Source organism: Takifugu flavidus, chromosome 1, assembly GCF_003711565.1.
Source record: "Takifugu flavidus isolate HTHZ2018 chromosome 1, ASM371156v2, whole genome shotgun sequence".
NCBI lineage: Eukaryota > Metazoa > Chordata > Actinopteri > Tetraodontiformes > Tetraodontidae > Takifugu > Takifugu flavidus.
Window position 1 is genome coordinate 860755 of NC_079520.1, and position 20909 is coordinate 881663.

The window sequence follows — 20909 nt, forward strand, 5'->3', positions numbered from 1 at the left end:
CAGCAGATACTAACCAGCAAATAGTTAAAGTAAACAGCAGATACTTACCCAGCAAATAGTTAAAGTAACCAGCAGATACTTACCCAGCAGATGGTTAAAGTAACCAGCAGATACTTACCCTGCGGATATTTAAAGTAACCAGCAGATAATTACCCAGCAGATAGTTAAAGTAACCAGCATATATTTAAGCAGCAGACAGTTAAAGTAAACAGCAGATAGTTAAAGTAACCAGCAGATATTAAGGCAGCAGACAGTTAAAGTAACCGGTAGATAGTTAAAGTAACCAGCAGATATTTAACCAGCAGATAGGTAAAGTAACCAGCAGATAGTTAAAGTAACCAGCAGATATTTAACAGCAGATAGTTAAAGTAACCAGCAGATGTTTAAAGTAACCAGCAGATGTTTAACCAGCAGATAGTTAAAGTAAACAGCAGACAGTTAACCAGCAGATGGTTAAGGTAACCAGCAGATATTTAAAGTAACCAGCAGATACTTACCCAGCAAATAGTTAAAGTAACCAGCGGATACTTACCCAGCAAATAGTTTAAGTAACCAGCAGATACTTACCCAGCAGATATTTAAGGTAACCAGCAGATACTTACCCAGCAAATAGTTAAAGTAACCAGCAGATACTTACCAAGCAGATGGTTAAAGTAACCAGCAGATACTTACCCTGTGGATATTTAAAGTAACCATCAGATAATTACCCAGCAGATAGTTAAAGTAACCAGCAGATATTTAAGCAGCAGACAGTTAAAATAACCAGCAGATAGTTAAAGTAACCAGCAGATATTAAGGCAGCAGACAGTTAAAGTAACCAGCAGATAGTTAAAGTAACCAGCAGATATTTAAGCAGCAGACAGTTAAAATAACCAGCAGATAGTTAAAGTAACCAGCAGATATTAAGGCAGCAGACAGTTAAAGTAACCAGCAGATAGTTAAAGTAACCAGCAGATAGATAAAGTAACCAGCAGATAGATAAAGTAACCAGTAGATAGTTAAAGTAATCAGCAGATAATTAATCAGCAGATAGTTAAAGTAACCAGCAGATATTTAAGCAGCAGATAGTTAAAGTAACCAGCAGATATTACCCAGCATCTAGTTAAACTAAACAGCAGATATTTAACAGCAGATAGTTAAAGTAACCAGCAGATACTTACACAGCGGCTAGTAAAGTAACAGCAGATATTTACCAGCAGATAGTTAAAGTAACCAGCAGATGTTTAACCAGCAGATAATTAAATTAAACAGCAGATAATTAAATCAAACAGTAGATAGTTAAAGTAAACAGTAAGATAAATGAAGTAAACAGGAGATAGTTAATCAGCAGATACTTAATGTAACCAGCAGATATTTAAGCACCAGATAGTTAAATTAAACAGTAGGTAGTTAAAGTAAGCAGCAGACAGTTAATCAGCAAATAAATAAACTAAGCAGTAGATAGTTAAAGTAAACAACAGATAAAAAACCAGCAGATAGTTAAAGTAAACAGCAGCTGTTTAACCAGCAGATGCTTAAAGTAACCAGCAGATTTTTAGCCAGCAGATAGTTAAGTAACCAGCAGATATTAAGCAGCAGATAGTTAAAGTAAACAGCAGATATTTACCAGCAGATAGTTAAAGTAACCAGCAGATAGTTAACCAGCAGATAGTTAAAGTAAACAGCAGATAATTAAAGTAAACAGCAGATAATTAAATTAAACAGCAGATAGTTAAAGTAAACAGGAGATAGTTAATCAGCAGATATTTAAGCAGCAGATAGTTAAAATAAACAGCAGATAGTTAAAGTAAGCAGCAGATAGTTAATCAGCAAATAAATAAACTAAGCAGTAGATAGTTAAAGTAAACAACAGATTAAAAAAACAGCAGATAGTTCAAGTAAACAGCAGCTGTTTAACCAGCAGATTTTTAAGCAGCAAAGAGTTCAAGTAAACAGCAGATAGTTAAAGTAACCAGACAATAGTTAAAGTAACCAGCAGATACTTACCCAGCAGATAGTTAAACAGCAGATACTTACCCAGCAGATAGTTAAAATAAACAACAGATATTTCCCAGCAGATAGTTAAAGTAACCAGCAGATAGATAAAGTAACCAGCAGATATTTAAAGTAATCAGCAGATAATTAAGCAGCAGACAGTTAAAGTAACCAGCAGATAGTTAAAGTAACCAGCAGATATTAAGCAGCAGATAGTTAAAGTAAACAGCAGATAGTTAAAGTAAACAGCAGATAGTTAAAATAAACAGCAGATATTTACCAGCAAATAGTTAGAGTAAACAGCTGATACTTGAATTAAACAGCAGATAGTTAAAGTAACCAGCAGATAGTTAAAGTAACCAGCAGATACTTACCCAGCAGATAGTCAAAGTAACCAGCAGACACTTACCCAGCAGATAGTCAAAGTAACCAGCAGATATTTAAAGTAAACAGCAGATATTTACCTGCAGATAGTTAAAGTAAACAGCAGATATTAAACCAGGAGATAGTTAAGAGGTTAGTTATACTGCAGATAAATAAATTAAACAGCAGATAGTTACAGTGAATAGCAGATAGTTAAAGTAAACAGCAGATAGTTAAACAGCAGATATTTAACGAGCAGATTTTAACCAGTATACAATTAAAGTAACAAGCAGATATTTAAGCAGCAGATAGTTAAAATAACCAGCAGATAGTTAAAGTAAAGAGCAGATAGTTACAGTAACCAGCAGATATTTACCAGCAGATAGTTACAGTAACCAGCAGATAGTTACAGTAACCAGCAGATAGTTACAGTAACCAGCAGATACTTAAATTAAACAGCAGATATTTACCAGCATATAGTTAAAGTAAACAACAGATAGTTTTCAGTTCAGGTGTAAATTTTTTAAAGCTTTTAAATACTAAATCATCAAGGCCCATTAATACGCTTTGATCTGGCTTTATTCCTCTTTCATCTCCATTTCTTTTCATCTCCTTTATTTCTCTTCCCGTCTCTGTTGCCGGGGGCGACGCCCGCCTCCCCCGTCCCGGCTGCTGGGTCCCATGTCTCTGCTGGGATTAATCCCTGAACCACAGGTGTGATAATCCTCAACAGAATGGTCCAGCTGAACCCGGGTCTGGTCAGGTCCAGGCCCCAGTCTGCTTTCATCAGGGGGTCCGACAGCTGTGGTCTCACTGGCCCACGAAGCGGATCTGCCCACCTGAGCCAGGATGAGCCGACGGACGTAATCACACTTAATCCTGTGGGAAGTCGGGTTGGCGTCAGATGCTGTTCCGTCAGGGCAACAACCAACATTAACAACGCCAACAGGTGGGCGGGGTCAGCCCAGCGGGCGCCACTGGGGCCACCGGAGCTACTGGGGCTACTGGGGCTACTGGGGCTACTGGAACTACTGGGGCTACTGGAGCTACTGGAGCTACTGGGGCTACTGGAGCTACTGGAGCTACTGGGGCTACTGGGGCTACTGGAGCTACTGGAGCTACTGGAGCTACTGGGGCTACTGGAGCTACTGGGGCTACTGGAGCTACTGGAGCTACTGGGGCTACTGGAGCTACTGGAGCTACTGGGGCTACTGGGGCTACTGGGGCTACTGGAACTACTGGGGCTACTGGGGCTCCTGGAGCTACTGGAGCTACTGGAGCTACTGGGGCTACTGGAGCTACTGGAGCTACTGGAGCTACTGGGGCTACTGGGGCTACTGGAGCTACTGGAGCTACTGGAGCTACTGGAGCTACTGGGGCTACTGGGGCTCCTGGAGCTACTGGAGCTACTGGAGCTACTGGGGCTCCTGGAGCTACTGGAGCTAGCACGAATGCTAACAAAGAGCATAAAAACACACCTGCTAGTTTTTCTGTAAATAAACTGCTGATATTTGCTGACGTTTCATTTCGTATTTCTGCCTAATTTTGGAAGCAATTATTAAATATAAGTATTTATTATTATTAAATAAATATTAAATAGAAGGATGATTTTTATGAGTCACTTTAAATGTTCATTTATTTAAAACTGGTTCATTAGAAATTGTTTCATTTGAATGACAGAAGCCGAAGTTTCTCCTCACATTTCAGCAAAAATACAGAAACACGATTATTTTATTATTAATAATTAATAATTAATGGTTTTAAAACAACACAACTCAATTCACAGATTCTTTTAATGAAACTTTGTTTGACTGCAGCGTTTCGGTTTTGTTTATTTGGGCCTGTTGCCCCGGTAACCAGGACACACGTGGTTTGGTTCATAGGAAATAAAATTGTTACTTTAAATTGTTACTTAAACTTTAAATAAAAATAGAACAAGTGAACAAAGATTTTACAGAAAGTTTTAAAAAGAAGACGTGATAAATGTAATAAAGACCAAATATAAAGAGGAATCAGTAAAACTACAAACACGTTTCAATTAGTAAAATCATTTCACATTTTAAGCTAATTTGAGTGATAAAAATGATAAAAGTGTAACATTTAGTGTTTAACGTGGATTTAAATATTTTTCCATTTGATTTGTTTAGAAATGACTGATATTAATTTATGATCTTTTAACTGTAGTAAAACCAAATTACATCACTTCTTCAGTCCAAAGTTGGAATAATATGAAATAAAAATCGTATTTTTATGAGAAGTCAGAAATAATAAAGTTGAATGTCAATAACATTAATGCAAATAAACACTTAAACTATAAAGTTTAACTGCTGATTTGATCATTTTTATATTTTCACATTAATGTTTCCGCTCGCAAAAACTGTAAAACGTTTAAAACTTTATTTTTCTACCGAGAAACGTGAATAAAAGCGTCACCATGGAAACGGGAGGAGCCCGCCGCTAGGGGGCAGTGAGCGCACACGGACAGCTGGAAGGTTCCTCCACGTTCCTCACGGAGGACTGTGGTGAGTTCTGGGTCCGGTTCTGAGGACTCTGGTCCAGGAGCTGCCTGCTGACCTCTGACCTCAGTGAAAGGAAGTCAGTGCTGATCGCCCCCAGGACCCCCGTGGCCCCAGTAGACCAGAATCAGCCCGAACCGCCCCAGCATCTCCCCCAGCCCTGAGTCATGGGGGCAAATCAATGCATCTGACCCCTCTTTCTTTCCAGGTGACCTTTCACCCCACAGCCTAACAAAGGCTGAATGGAGGTAAACTTCTCTGTCAGAGTGGTTTTAGTCTCTGGGTAAACAAAGCTGAGCTGCTGCTTCAGGAGCCGCTTCCGACGTTAGCTTGAGAGGAGATAACGAGACGCTAAGCTGGTGTAGCATTGTCCAGACAGAGTCGACGTGAGAGTGTGTTAGCATGAGCCCAAAATGTGTTAGCGTGAGCTCAAAATGTGTTAGCATGAGCTCAAAATGTGTTAGCGTGAGCTCAAAATGTGTTAGCGTGAGCTCAAAATGTGTTAGCGTGAGCTCAAAATGTGTTAGTGTGAGCCGAGAGTGTTTCAACGGTCTGATAATCCAACACAACTAGTAAACAACAAACAAACGAAAGTTTCCCTTCAGTCAAACACGCTGTCACCTGACTGGGACCAGTTACAGGAAGAGGCTTTCTCAACATTTCAGTTTCCGACCGTTTGTCGTGGGGCTAACAGCTAACCTTGGGCTGCTGAAACCACAGAGCTGGGAGCAGACGGAGCCATCGTTCCCAGCTGAACCCTGCCGAGGAGGAAAAGGATACTGGTGACTGTGGGAAACTGGGAAGAATGGGCAGAACGCTGATGTCTGCTGATAACAGGTGGGAACTGCAGGAGGGAAGCTCGTTAAAGCGCTAACAGCAGTCATCAGGGTGGAGCAGTCGCTAAAAAGCCCTGCTAGCCAGCCTGCTAGCCAGCCTGTTGCCCAGCCTGCTAACCAGCCTGCTAACCAGCCTGTTGCCCAGCCTGCTAACCAGCCTGCTAACCAGCCTGCTAGCCAGCCTGCTAGCCAGCCTGTTAGCCAGCCTGTTGGCCAGCCTGTTAGCCAGCCTGCTAACCAGCCTGTTGGCCAGCCTGCTACCAGCCTGTTGGCCAGCCTGCTAGCCAGCCTGTTAGCCAGCCTGCTAGCCAGCCTGTTAGCCAGCCTGCTAGCCAGCCTGCTAGCCAAGACGGAGAAATGTTGTTTTAGTTAAATAAACGTCGTCTGAATGACTTTATAAAGTCTGACAGCAGCAGAACTCTTCATTACTGCTGCTGAGCCAACAGGAGGTTGCTGGGGTCAAAGGTCAAAGGTGGGGGTGAAACCGGGCCAGCTGGGAAGCCTGACAGTGTGTCCACTGGAATAACTGGGATCACACACACATCTGTCCAAACAGCTCTGTGTGTTGGCTGTGGCTTAATGAAGTGTGTGTGTGTGTGTGTGTGTGTGTGTGTGTGTGTTGTGTGTGTGTGTGTGTGTGTGTGTGTGTGTGTATGTGTGTGTGTGTGTGTTGTGTGTGTGTGTGTGTGTGTGTGTGTGTGTGTGTGTGTGGACCAAAGTCATTCTTCGAGCAAAGTAGGGACATTTTTTCTGGTCCTCACAGCTTCAAAAGACAGATGAAGACCTGGTTTTAAGGTTCCGTTCGAACTGGGTTTAGGGTCAAGGTCAGGGGTCAGGGGTCAGGTGCTGGGTGATGTATTACTGCAACAACAGTCCTCACAAAGATAGAAATACCACGACGTGTTTTGGCGAGAACAGCAGTTTCTCTTTCAAGCTGCGACTGAAAGCTGATTGGCTGGAAGCTGTTGACCTGCAGGCTCCGCCCACTGATCACCTGAGCTGAGACACTCGCTCATTATTGATCCAGCCAAATATTTGTCCAGGTGACCTCTGACCTCTGTAGAGAGGTGCCATCAGCTCCACCCCTCAGGTCAGAGGGGTGGAGCTGCTTCAGGTTGGTTCTTCTGGACCTCTGAGGGTGTCAGAACCTGATGCCCAGCAACACAGAGGAGGAGGATCAGAGCAGGAACCAGGCTCCTCCTGCAGGGGGACGTTCCTGGAGGAGCCTGGTTCCTGGAGGAGCCTGGTTCCTGGAGGAGCCTGGTTCCTGGAGGAGCCCAACGCCGTGGCTGGTGGTTGGGATGGCGCCTTCATCAGGAGCTCTGTGAGGAACACGCTTGCTGGTCTTCATACGTGTCAGTTTTAAACACAGCTGCATCTTCTCAGTCCAGAGGTTCCTCCTCTAGAGGTTCCTCCTCCTCCGGTGGTTCCTCCTCTAGAGGTTCCTCCTCCTCCAGAGGTTCCTCCTCCAGTGGTTCCTCCTCTTGAGGTTTCTCCTCCAGAGGTTCCTCCTCTAGAGGTTCCTCCTCCTCCAGTGGTTCCTCCTCTAGAGGTTCCTCCTCCTCCAGAGGTCCTCCTCCAGTGGTTCCTCCTCTAGAGGTTTCTCCTCCAGAGGTTCCTCCTCCAGAGGTTCCTCCTCTGGATTCAACAGCACCCCTCGAGGTGGGATGAGGAGGAGGAGGAACCCCTGGAGGAGGAACCCCTGGAGGAGAAATCTCTAGAGGTTACTCCTCCAGGGGTTCCTCCTCCTCTAGAGGTTCCTCCTCCTCCAGAGGTTCCTCCTCCTCCAGTGGTTCCTCCTCCAGAGGTTCCTCCTCTTTAATCATCCCACCTCGAGGGGTGCTGTTGAATCCAGAACCTTCCTGGGTGGTTTGCAGGCCATGTTCTGGAGGTCAGATGTTCCTCCAGCAGATGGGTTCTCTCCTCACACCCCTGCTGGGTTCTTCAGTTCTTCAGATGTTCCTCCAGTGTCTCCACACAGGTTCTTCCCATCTGTGAAGAACCAGAACAGTTCCAGGATCTGAGGTCAGCTCTGTTGGTGACCAGGAACCTTGTTCACGCATCTTGTGGTTCAGGCTAGCAGGACCTGAAAGAACCTCCAACCATGTCAGGATTACTCCAACTGGACCTGTGATCGTGGGACCGGCCTCACAGTCCTGGATCCTCTGAGATCCACCTGGATCCTCTGAGATCCAGAGTCCTGGATCCTCTGAGATCCACCTGGATCCTCTGAGATCCAGCTGGTCAGATGGACTCTGCAAAAGTTCTCAGCATCAGTGACGGCTGAAGAACTGGATCAAGATGATTGAGGCCTGTGTGTATGTGTGTGTGTGTGTGTGTGTGAGTGTGTGTGTGTGTGTGTGTGTGTGTGTGTGTGTGTGGGTGTGTGTGTGTGTGTGTGTGTATGCGTGTGTGTGTGTGTGGTGTGTGTGTGTGTGTGTTGTGTGTGTGTGTGTGTGTGTGTGTATGCGTGTGTGTGTGTGTGTGTGTGTGTATGTGTGGGTGTGTGTGTGTGTGTGTGTATATGTGTGTGTGTGTGTGTGTGTGTGTGTGTGTGTGTGTGGCCTCTTTGTCTCACTGTTGATCCCACACTGATAATGTCTGCTGAGACAGGAAGCAGCACAATGCCAGGCAGGTCCTGAGGAAACACACACACACACACACACACACCACACACACACACACCACACACACACACACACACACACACACACACACATACACACACCCACACATACACACACACACACAACACACACACACACATGCACATGCACTCACACACACACACACACACACACACACTCTGAAGAGGGTGAAGGTTGATCTAGATGATCCAATGTGCAACTGACAGCAGACGACTCTTCATCCTCTTCATCCTCTTCATCACCTTCATCCTCTTCATCCTCTTCATCCTCTTCATCCTCTTCATCACCCTTGAATGTGTTTTGTTGGTTCGTTTCCTGGAGCCGGAGAAGAAGGCGGGGGGAGGGGGGGGGGCTCCAGTGTTATTGATCGATCAGTTAAAGAACTCGTTCATCCGCAGAGTGTCAATCCAATCACTGCTAACGAGATCGGGTCTGAATCCCAAAGCATGATGGGGGGGGGGGGGGGGGGGGTTCCTGCAGAGACGCTGAAGAGGGACAGACCCCCCCATGGCTGTTGGCTCCGCCCCCTTTTAGCCCTCTGCTGGAGTCCTCTCAGTCAGATCAGCTGTGGTACTCACACACACACACACACACACAACACACACTGACACAACATCCTGTGTGTGAGACTGTGTGTGTGTGTGTGTGTGTGAGACTGTGTGTGTGTGTGTGTGTGTGTGTGTGTGTGTGTGTGTGTGTGTGAGGAGGCCTTATTAGCTGGTACTCAAACATCTCTGCAGGTGTTCCTGATAGTGGGCGGGGCGTCGGCAGCAACCAATCAGAGTTATGGTTGTTTCCTGTGACGCCATCGTGAATCCTCGGGACTGTACGTGCACACGTCTGTGTGATCTTCGTTCATCTCTTCTGTGTTGCTAGCAAACATGCTAACGTGGCCGATGACGCTGAGGTTCCACGACCTCCAACAACGTCACGGCGCCTCCCCTCACTTAAGGAGAGTGCTCCGGACTGATTAGCGGAGTGCTAACGGGCGCTGCCGTGCATTAATCACCTGCTGGGCAGTCGGACACCAGCGGAACGCCGTCCTGCCGCACGGGCGCCGGGTGTGTGTGTGTCCTGGTATCTGCTACTTTGTGAGGACCAGAGTTCACACAACATCTGCAAAGTTATGTTGGTCCTCACAAAGGTATGGTTTCACAATGGGGATACAGGTGCCTGTTAGGGTAGCTGAAGGTCTCACACACACACACACACACTCTCTCTCTGGCCTAACCACCAGGTTAACTTCACCTGCTTCTTGTGTCTTCAGGTGACTCTGACTGGGTCACATGACACACGGTCACAGAACAGCGTGTTAAAATATTAACCCTCCACCTCATTAAGGATCTCTAAGTCCTTCTGTGGGGTCCCTGCTCTGACCCCCGACCTCCTGCTGCGCTGCTCGCCAGGCTATATCAGCAGCAGCACAGTGACAGGATGCCCCAACACACACACACACACACACACCACACACACACACACACACACACACACACACACACACAAAGGCTAGTGCAGCATCATTAGACGTGCATGTGGGCTTAAAATCGACCAGCATCTCAGCAGGGATGTGGAGTGTGTGTGTGTGTGTGTGTGGTGTGTGTGTGTGTGTGAGTGTGTGAGTGTGTGTGTGGGGGGAGGGTTACATTTAATTTCAATTGTTTCTTTTTTATTTCAAAACTTAAATTACATCATAAAAATCACTTGCAAACACTTGAAGAGCAGCTAATGCTAATGCTATCATGTGTTTTTAGCTCCTGCAGCACAGTTTGACTCCTGAAATGAAGGTTTGGCTGAATTTAGCATCAATTTAACGATAAAATGAGCAGAAGCTGAAGATCCTGAGGAGTGAACAGCCCCCGGTTCCTGCAGCAGCACCAGGATCCATCAATGAAGATCAAGAACGAGACCAGGACTTCCTGGTTCAGAGCCCCAGGAACAACCTGTGTGATCGACGGTCCTGGAGACCCCTGGAGAGACGACCATGGACACATCAGTGGGTGGTGAGACTCTGGGCTGGAGGACCTGGACCTGAGCAGGAACCTGAACCTCTCCTGGTACCATCCTTCCTCTTAGTCTTCCTTCTCATCTCCTTTTTCTCTTGAAGAAGCAAATGTGAGTTCTAAACTGTGCAGCTGTCAATCACAGCTGGAGCCCCTCCTCCTGGTGAAGAGGCTCAGGGGGAGGAGCTACAGCTGTCAATCACAGCGGGAGCCCCGCCCCCTGGTGAAGAGGCTCAGGGGAGGAGCTACAGCTGTCAATCACAGCTGGAGCCCCTCCTCCTGGTGAAGAGGCTCAGGGGGAGGAGCTACAGCTGTCAATCACAGCTGGAGCCCCTCCTCCTGGTGAAGAGGCTCGGGAGGAGGGGCTACAGCTGTCAATCACAGCGGAAGCCCCGCCCCCTGGTGAAGAGGCTCAGGGGGAGGGGCTACAGCTGTCAATCACAGCTGGAACCCCTCCTCCTGGTGAAGAGGCTCAGGGGGAGGGGCTACAGCTGTCAATCACAGCTTGAGCCCCGCCCCCTGGTGAAGAGGCTCGGGGGAGGGGCCACAGCTGTCAATCACGGCTCCTCCTGGTGACGAGGAGGATGATGATGATGATGAAGGTGCTGTTTGTCCAGTTCAGGGAGGCCGACTGTGTAAACGGAGGGATGAAGATCGAGAAGAGATGAACGACAGGAAGGAAAGTGGAGGGTGAAAGATTCTGCTGGCTAATATTTCATCCAGATGGACGCCAGCCTGTAACCGTGGCGACCACGCCAAGTTCTGTGTTCCTTGATTTAGTTCCTTTACCTCCTTCATGTTCTTCATGTTCACCTTCAACGTTTGTCCCAAAAGTGAGTTCTGTCCATCATTTTGCACTTTTGGGGACTTTTTTAGTTTCCAAACTCTTGTTTTGTACGCGGTGATGCTAAATGGCTAAGCTAAACGTGACAAAGAGAAGGATTAAACAAAGGAAAATCAAAACTCAGCAACCAACAACGGTGGGTTTCTGTTGTGATGCTAAGCTAGCTAACGCTAGCTGTGAGACCCAGAAGGTTCTGGTTTAGACTCCAGAACTTCCTGTCTGTGAGGTGAGACAGGCTACCTCATTGTGGTTTGAGCTGAGACCCTCTTCTTCTTCTCACCTTACAGGAAACGTCTGCCCCCCCCCCGGTGATGACAGCCGGCAGCATTAGCAACGGTGGGATCCAAGCTAGCAGCCACAGGTGAGAACGCTGGAGCAATAAAGATCAATGGCAGCTAATGGAGGAGCGCCGCACCAAGCTAACAGACCATCAGGCACACACACACACACACACACACACACAATCATAGTGTATATATAAATAAATGTATTTTTTATTCTTGGTCATGTTGGTCAGGTTTTGGTCATGTGATATTCTTCATCTTCTTCCTTGTGTGTGTGTGTGTGTGTGTGTGTGTGTGTGTTTGTCAACCTTTTAGCACCTCTAACCCTGAACAACTCACCTGTGAAGGAATTTAATCCTCCTCTTCAGTCTCTTCTTTAGTCTTCACAAGACAAATATACCCCCCCTCCTCTCTCTCTCACACCCACACACACACACACACACACACCACACACACACACACACACACACACACACACACACACACACACACGTCACATCTCACCTCCTCACTTTGTTTTTGTGAGGACGACAGGAAGTGATGTCGAAGTTTGTTTCCTCTGATTTAAGCATCATCATAAAAACTGAGATTTCAGGGGACGGGACACTACATTCCAGCACCCCCCCCCCCCCCCCCCCCCCCCCCCCCGAGCCGCCGCCCCCATCTGGCCCCGCCCCTGCTCCTCAATAAAGTGGCGAAGTGACGCCGCTACAAGGGAGAAACTGATGGAATTCAATGTAAACAAACCACCAGACTGTGGAACTCTGGGAAAAGAAGTGGAGTGGAGAGAACAATGGGGTGAAGGGTCGCGTCACGCGAGGCTTGGCGGGGAGGAAGGGGCCGGCCGGGGGTCGGGTCGCCACTGTTATCACAACAGCAGCTAACGCTAACGCAGCGCTAACGTGGGAAAGAAAACAGAGGAGGAGCTGCCGAGAAAGACCATGATTCAAAACACTCATTTACTCATTTACACCAAAGCCTGAAGTTCAGCTCCAGAACCAGTCAAAGGTGGGCCCAGGTGTCCAACCAGGCTGCTGAAACGAGTATGTGTGTGTGTGTGTGGGGGGGCTGCACACAGCGACTGATCATGGATCAGAATGCAGGGATCAGGAGGGATCTGCTCCTCCTGCTCCTCCTGCTCCTCCTGCACCTGCTGCTCCTCCTGCACCTCCTGCTCCTCCTCCTCCTGCACTTCCCGCTCCTCCCCTCCTCCTGCACCTCCTGCTCCTGCACCTCCTGCTGCTCCTCCCTCCTCCTGCTCCTCCTGCACCTCCTGCTCCTCTTCCTCCTGTACTTCCTGCTCCTCCCCTCCTCCTGCACCTCCTGCTCCTGCACCTGCTCCTGCACCTCCTGCTGCTCCCCCTGTGCTCCAGCTGATGTAGCTGTTAGCTTGTTAGCTCACATTAGCTTATCTTAAATCCACTCAAGAAGAGTTGCATTTGCTAAATCTAACGGCGTCTTTGATCTTCAGGAAACGACCCTCAGACAGTGAGAGCGCCGTGGCGCCGAGTGTTGGCAGGAGCGTCCGCGTGCATGACCAGGCATGAGGGAGCGAGCTCAGAGAGGCTGACGGGATTAATGGCCCGGGATGAACCGCCAGCGCCGGGGTGAAAGGTCGCGGAACACCAACAGGACAGGCAGAGGACGGCGAGGGGGCGTGGCCTTGCTTTTGACTGACATTCCAGCGTTGTTTCTTTGTTTTCAAGGTAGCTCTTCCTGCCTGTTGAGTGGAAGCTAACGTTGATGCTGCTACTGAAGCGACCACGGGAACCTCCAGTGATCAGCTGACCAGCGATTACACAAACACAAGTGTTTTCATATTCTACTGAGGTCCAGGTAGAACCATGATGTTGCTGTTAGATCCATTATCCATAATTATCACCCCACTGAGATCAACATCCCAGTTTTAGGTCACCCTATGTGCAAGACTGGACCAAATTCTTAATAAAAATTTTAAAAAAACAACAAAAAAAACGGTAAATTAGGATAAGGTTAACTCGTAAAAAATAAAAATAATCATAATAAAAAGCAGATAGAAAAGTAGAGCTAAAGGTTAAAACTTAATCCTCCAAAAACGGGGACAAGTAACAGCAAACAAAGGCCCAGAGATGAACTGCGGTGTGAGGACTGGAAATTCCTCGAAGAACAAAAATCCAAAGAAACTCGCTAATCTAGATAAGCAGATAACTGATTATGGATTCACAGGACAGCTGAACTCACAACAAAATGTTGCCTCAGAGGTGAGACCTGGTTAAACTTAGCCTTAATTAAGTGGGTAAACTTAGCCTTAATTAAGTGGGTTAAACTTAGCCTTAATTAAGTGGGTTAAACTTAGCCTTAATTAAGTGGGTTAAACTTAGACATAATTAAGTGGGTTATAACTTAGCCATAATTAAGTGGGTTATAACTTAGCCATAATTAAGTTAAGAAAATAGGAAGTTGTGTTTGTGTGTGAATGGAGGACTGAGCCATTGAAAGAGTCGATAGGAGAACTCTGCTAGTCCTGCGTTTATTATTTTGCCTCATAAGAAAACAAAGTGCTGGTGATCAGGGAACAAAGGACGGGTTCCATCCCTTAAAACTAACACCGCTGTGCAGATCGTGCACGGTAGAAGGGTTAGTGTCCTCCCTGTGTGCCAGAGAACTTTTCTGGGAGACCACATAGCACAACATGCCGCTGTTGAAGATAAAGGATGTCGAACTTGAGGGGGATGAAAGTTTGTGGAAGGAGATGCAGAAGGTTCGGGGAAAATAAGTCAGGAAAGGTGGAGAAGAAAGTTGAATCTTTCAGGCAAACGCTGCACTACAGATATGCTGGAGTTGCAGACAAACCTGGAAGTTAAGGAAGTAAGTTGAGAGACATATAGATGGAACAAAGTTCTCCTTGCAAGTAAAATTCAAAACTGTTGTCTTTGCCTCATTTGTTTTTCTCATGTTTCAGGTCGTTTGAACCATGACGTTGCTTTGATCTCGGACTGTGGTGCTGGAATCAGCTGGAGACCCTCTGCTGAAGGTCGGGAGGGTTGGACCTTCTCTGGCGGGTTTATGACCAGCAGGTTCAGCCCAGACCGGTCTGGACCGGACTGGGCGTGGTCTTCTTAGCAGAACGCCACTTCAGCCGGACGTGTGTGGAGAGGGGGCGGGGCTTGGATGTGGCCAAACCGGGACAAAGAGGGTTTTTGTGCCGTTTCACTTTGATTCGCCTCATTTTCAAGCAGAGCGACGTTTGTCAGGCTCATTTCTGATGGAGGCCTGGCGTGTTTGGGATTGTTCTGTTTGTGGGGTAAAAACCTCCTCAAGGATCTCAGACGTGCTGAGTACCTCCTGGACTCATGACCCAGCTGCCCCTCTCCAGTCTGAAGTGCCCCCAGGAGCCTTCGACCACTAAAACGGGGCAAAAACCCAAACAACAGGCATTAAAAGCTTTAAATCTCCCAGTGACCTCAAACAGAGGTCAAACACAGCAGCAGAACATGAAGGCGACCTTCTCCTGACGGAGCCGCTTTTAGCCCCTCCCACTCTGCAGGTAAAGGCCGACATCAGCCAAAGGTGGGACACATGGAAGCAGCTCATTGAGATGTTGCCTCCAGACGCAAATAATGGCGAGCACGTCTAGGCTCCGCCCACTCTCATTCAGCTGTTCCTGAGTTTATGGTGACAACTGAGTGAGCTGCTGGTGAGCCTAGTTAGAGTATGGACACACACGCACACACACACTCACACACACTCACGCACACACACTCACACACACTCACACACACACTCACTCACTCACACACACACACAACACACACACACACACACACACACACTCACACTCCTGTCCTGACTGATGGAGGCTGTAAACTGCTGGTTAATTGAGAGTCAAATAAACATCCATCACCCCAGAAGCTCCATCACCCCCAGAAGCTCCATCACCCCCAGACCTTCTGCCCTCCTCAGCTTCAGCAGACGTCTGCACCTTTTGCCGAGGAAGCTCCGCCCCTTCACACTTTAACGCCAACAAGCTGGAGGCTCTGTGGGCCAGACGTGGATTACCAAGGAAAACAAGCTCTTCAGCCTCCGTCCATCTATCAAAACAGCCATTAGCATTTCCGCAGCTGCTAATGGCTGTTGCTAAGAAAACACACACACACACACACACACACACACACACACACACACACACACACACACACACACACACACACACACACACACACACACACACTCTCCCCAGGTCACAGTGGTTCCCAGTGCTGTCAGGCTCGTCTGAAACCAGTAAGAAAACAATGAAGTCATGATCACCGTGAAGAGGAAAAGGGAAACAACCCATAATAATTGAGAGGAAGTTGGATCAGAGGCAGAAGAATGGAAGCGTCTGAGGTACCGACCGACCCGCTGAAGGTCCAGACGCTGCAGCAGCCCGGACCAGCTGAACATCAACATCACCAACTGACCAGTTTAACAGTTCAGATCAACCAGCTAGATCAGATCAGATGAACCAGTTAATCAGATCAGATGAACCAGTTAATCTGATGAACCAGTTAATCTGATTAACCATGATCAGTTCGGTTCTCTTTGAGCCACGTCTGAACTTAGCTGAAGGATCGTTTGAGTGTTTTGTGTTGTTTAAAGGAAGATCAAGAGAGGAACACACACACACACACACACACACACACACACACAACACACACACACACATGAACACACGTGTGCACAAACACACACTGCAAGATAGTTGTGACATTGATCGTGTGTGTGTGTCACAGATGGTGACATCTCAGCAGGGGTCGGCTCTCCAAAGCTGCGAACGTGTTGGTGGAGGCGGAGCTAATGAGGCTCTGTTGCCGTGGGAGACGGTACCTGCTCAGTAACAGCAGGTGACTCCAGGAGGAACTTTGTTGATAATCTGACAGATTCACACGTTTGTTCTCTGAAGCTCTGAGCTGCAGAAGAACCGTTCACACGTTTGGATCCTTCCAGGTTCTGGGACCATCAAACAGGCTCCTCCCACAGACGACCTTTGACCTGATGTTTCCACCCTGCAGGTTAACCTCAGGGGCAATATTTAGAAAACAATCACAAATGTCAGTCAGGACGGGAGTGTGTGTGTGTGTGTGTGTGTGTGTGTGTGTGGGAACCTGTGTGTGATTGTCTCCAAGGTTGTTTCTCCTCCTGATGACTTCACTCCTCCACAATATGACTTCCTGTTCGGGCAACAAAGAACTATTTTGGACCACAACGATCTTCCTCTGACAGAGACACAGTGATAGTACACACACACACACACACACACTCACACACACACACACACAGACACACACAGACACACACAGATAACATCGTAAACAACATTTAAAATAGAACCTGGCAGAACTGTGACAGTGCTGCTGGTTGAAGGTGCTCCAACACGTTGGTCGTCTTCTTTGATCTCCAGACGGTTCGTCGCCTCAGAACATCGAGACGACCCGTGGGGGTGAGGGAGGGGAAGCAGTCCAGGATCCAGTGCTGGACCCAGGACTCTCACGAGACGTCCCTCAGCGACTGTCCTGGTTGACCTTCACATCTGGAGTGATAGAACATCTTGACTCCTTCAGTAGTGAAAGTTCAGGAACCTGTGGCAGATCTTTGTGTCACCTCCTTCTTCATGGATCCACCATGAGGAGCTTCAGTATTTCTGTCAGTGGCCAGCAGGTGGAGAACCTGTTAGCATTAATCGAGCTAATCTCGTAGCCCATCACCAGCCAGAAGCATGTTGGCATGTTGAATCTGTTAGAGGTCCAAGAACGTTCAGGAGGTTCTGGGAGCCTTGGCTGCAGGTCCTGCTGCCCGTGGGAGCTGCAGGCAGAGAACATCTGTCAGCATCGTCTGAGCGACTCCTCCACATCTGGAAACATCTGGAGCTCCTGACTGGACGGTTGATGTTTCAGGCCACACCAACCCTGCTGGACCTGGTTCTTCAGGTTCTGGTGAACATCTGACCTCTGCCTGCTGTTGGGCCACAAACTGTGAGAAAGGTCTGTGTTGTGTTTGGGGGGGGGGGGGGGGGGGAGTGTCAATCTCCCAGCATGCACTGGTTCAACAGGAAGCACAGGACTGGGTGTTGCTGCTCGCTCCAGGGATGGACGCTGCATTTGTGTTCTGTTCCCAGAGGCGGCTAAATTTATGTCTATTGTTCCGTGTGTGTGTGTGTGTGAGTGTGTGGTGTGTGTTTGTGTGTGTGTGTGTGTGTGTGTGAGTGTGTGTGTGTGTGTGTGTTTGTGAGTGTGTGTGTGAGTGAGTGTGTTTGTTTGTGTGTTTGTGTGAGTGTGTGTTTGTGTGTGTCTGTGTGTGAGTGAGTGAGTGTGTGTGTGTGTGTGTGTGTGAGTGTGTGTGTGCAAGTGAGTGTGTGTGTTTGTGTCTGTGTTGAGCAACAGTCCATTATTTAAAATAACATTTTTACTAAATGATGTTGGCTGAGCCTCTGACCACAGAGTATATCTATATCTATATTTATATTTATATATGTATGTGTGTGTTTGTGTGTGTGTGTGTGCGTTTGTGTGTGTGTGTGGTGTGTGTGTGTGTGCATTTGTGTGTGTGAGTGTTTGTGTGTGTGTGTGTTTGTGTGTGTGTGTGTGTGCATGTGTGTGTGTGTGTGAGTGTGCATGTGTGTGTGTGAGTGTTTGTGTGTGTTTGTGTGTGTGTGTGTGTGTGTGTGTGTGTGTGTGCATGTGTGTGTGTGAGTGTTTGTGTGTGTTTGTGTGTGTGTGCGTTTGTGTGTGTGTGTGTGTGTGCATTTGTGTGTGTGTGTGTGTGTGCATTTGTGTGTGTGTGTGTGCATGTGTGTGTGTGTGGTGTGTGTGTGTGTGTGAGTGTTTGTGTGTGTGTGTGTGTGTGAGTGTTTGACCACCCACCCTGATGGGGACCGGTCCCTGAGAACAGCCTACCTTCTCAGGGCCGTTGGTGTTTTGACAGTGGACGGCGTCCATCTTGGGACGCGCCACCTCGGTGGTCCCGCAGGGCTCTTCTGAGGATGGAGACACTTGCTCACACTTGTCGGGTAAATGTGTCCGAGGTCACGGCGGGGTCGTGGCACCGGGAGTTTGTTGGGGGGTGGAGGTGGATCTGCCGCAACACCTCCTGGCCAACGTCTCGGTCGCCTCCTGCGGCGGTCGAACATGCTGCCGGCCCGGTCACATGGTACCCGTGGGGGCGACGGACAGCAGCAGCAGGGTGTGTCCTGGAGGTCAGGTGACAGGGCGGCCAGGAAGGCTCCGCCCATCCCGGCCTGCTGCTGGTTCCCTGAGGGTGGCAGGTGATGGAGACGTGTCATGTGACACGGCGTGGGGAGCCAATCACATTCCGATATGGACGACCCCGATGGCCGGTGGGTCCAGGGGTCCGGGAGGCTAACGTTTCCACGGAAGCGTAATTCCAGATCAAACCAGTTTAGTCCCGACTGGGTTCCGTTTACCGGATCGTTGAGGCGCTACATCAAGTGTCAATCACAACCACGGGCCGTACCTGGCCCCTCCCCTCCGCGCAGCTGGGGGCAGCGATGCTTCCTGTTGCTGGATTCTTGTTTGGTTGTGTCTGTCGCTCTGTCAGTTGTTCAAAACTGACGTTTTCTTGTCAAGCTCTAAAAACAGCTGCTGCCATTGCCGGCTGTTGTTAACAGGCGTTATTATCAGAGCGCCCTGTCACCGTGCTAATGGAAGAGCACATGCTAACAGCTAATTTAACACCTGTGGAATGTGCCGGCGGGGCAGATATGGTCTTATCTGCTGGGTGGTGGACATTCCCCAGAGGCCCAGCAACTAACCTGGGACCAGAAAGTGGCTAAAAGGTCAACAGGAGGCCACCGGACCGGAGGAGGCTTCAGCCTGGGGGGGCTGGGAAGCTAACAGGAAGATGGTTTCTGCACTGTTGGCTCTGATGGTGCAGCAGTGAAGTGACGGGACAGGTGTTGGGCGGCGTTCTCGCCACGTGGGAGGTTATCTGAGGTGGCGCCAATACACTTTCACCATCTGGACCTGCTTGTCTGTCGAACCCCCCCCTAAAAGAGCCCGTGGGGCTAATTAGATGAGCTCCGGTGAGAAGAGACGGAGGTTGTTGGTTCAAGCCGTGCACATCTCAAACATCCATCTGATGCTTCTCCGCTCCACAACCTCCGCCGCCGCCTTCACAGCCGGCGGCGTTTGTATCGGCAGCTTCTCGCTCGGCTCCTCTGAAGCGTTCCAGATGATTGATTTAGTCTGGGGGGGGGGGGGGGGTGCTAAACGGCTCCGCCGGGAGGTGTCGGGGTCGTTTCTCCGGGTGTCATGAGGCCACCGATGAGCCCAAATCAGGCTGGCACGTTGAAAGAGCCAGTGTCACCCCCCCCTGCCCCCCCTGCCCCCGCCTCAATGCAGCTGTCAATCACACCAACGCTGCCTCAGAAAGGCCCGGGGAGGATGGGGGAGGGGGGGTCCCTGGGACGTGGGGGTGGCTGATGAATGAGAGAGGAGCAGTTGTGTCTCCTGCTCCTCTTCCTCTGCTGTCACAGTTAACACAACCCTCAACGCCACTTTCCTCAGGTCAAAGGTCAAACCTGCAGAACCTGGAGGAGCTCCAGCAGTCCAGAAGCCTCAGGACCTCAGAGGAGATCTCACATGTAGGATCTCACCTTTCCTCTGTCCAAGTACGCGTCCTTACCAGGGGGGAGGGGCCACACAGGAGCCCTGAGATCAAAGGTTTTATGCTCCGGGTCAAAGGTCAGCTAACTTTAGTTCGGACCTGGACAGGGAGTGAGCGTTTACCAGAGAGGTGTGTGTGTGTGTGTGTGTTGTGTGTGTGTGATCTCGCACAGTTAATCAGTCTTTATTTATACAGCGTCTGTTACAATCAAAATTGATTCATCAAAGGATTTAGGGTTAAACCTCCAGTTAACCGTGGACCAGCTGACTGCTGACCAGTGATCGGGGTTCTGGACGTCTCCTGAATGAGGTCATGTTGGTTCCCAGCGTCTCTTCCTGGGATTGTCCTCATGCTGGCATTTGCATTGTCTTGTCTCCACCCGTCTGGCACTCCAGGCAGGTTAAAACAAACAGACTCTGCAAACACGGCGGCTTTGTTGAGCCGCGTCTGGTCCAGAGACCCCCGTCCACAAACATCTGCTCTGCTCGATTGTTCCAGGGGGAAACGGTGCCCCTGTGCAGATGTTGCCTCCACAACCGCTGCTTCTTCTTCTCCTCGGTAACAGGTCGGAGGCCTCGGTTCGCATGACCTCAGCGCCCCTCCCCCACCGCCCATCGCCAGGATTCTATCAGATGTTTGTGAACACATCATCTCAGCTGAAGCTAAAGAGCTCTTCAGCACCGGCACACGTGGTTCTGATGGGCCAGAAGCATCAGGTGCTTCACCATCAGGTGCTGATCCCTCCCAGCTGAGCACGTAGCTTCAGGTTAGCCTAGCTTGGTTGGCTGCTAGCGTTGGCTGCTA

At 48.7% G+C, this 20909-nt stretch overlaps 1 protein-coding gene across 1 annotated transcript in view; it reads right to left on the reverse strand.

Moving 5' to 3' along the window:
• LOC130537223 (interferon alpha/beta receptor 1b-like) overlaps window positions 1-10300 on the reverse strand; it is a 43737-nt gene extending 33437 nt beyond the window's left edge. Inside the window, exon 1 of the mRNA XM_057053847.1 lies at window positions 10282-10300. The gene's annotated coding sequence lies outside the window, so the exon portion shown is untranslated. The remainder of the gene's footprint in view (window positions 1-10281) is intronic.
• Between the last annotated feature and the right edge of the window lie 10609 nt (window positions 10301-20909).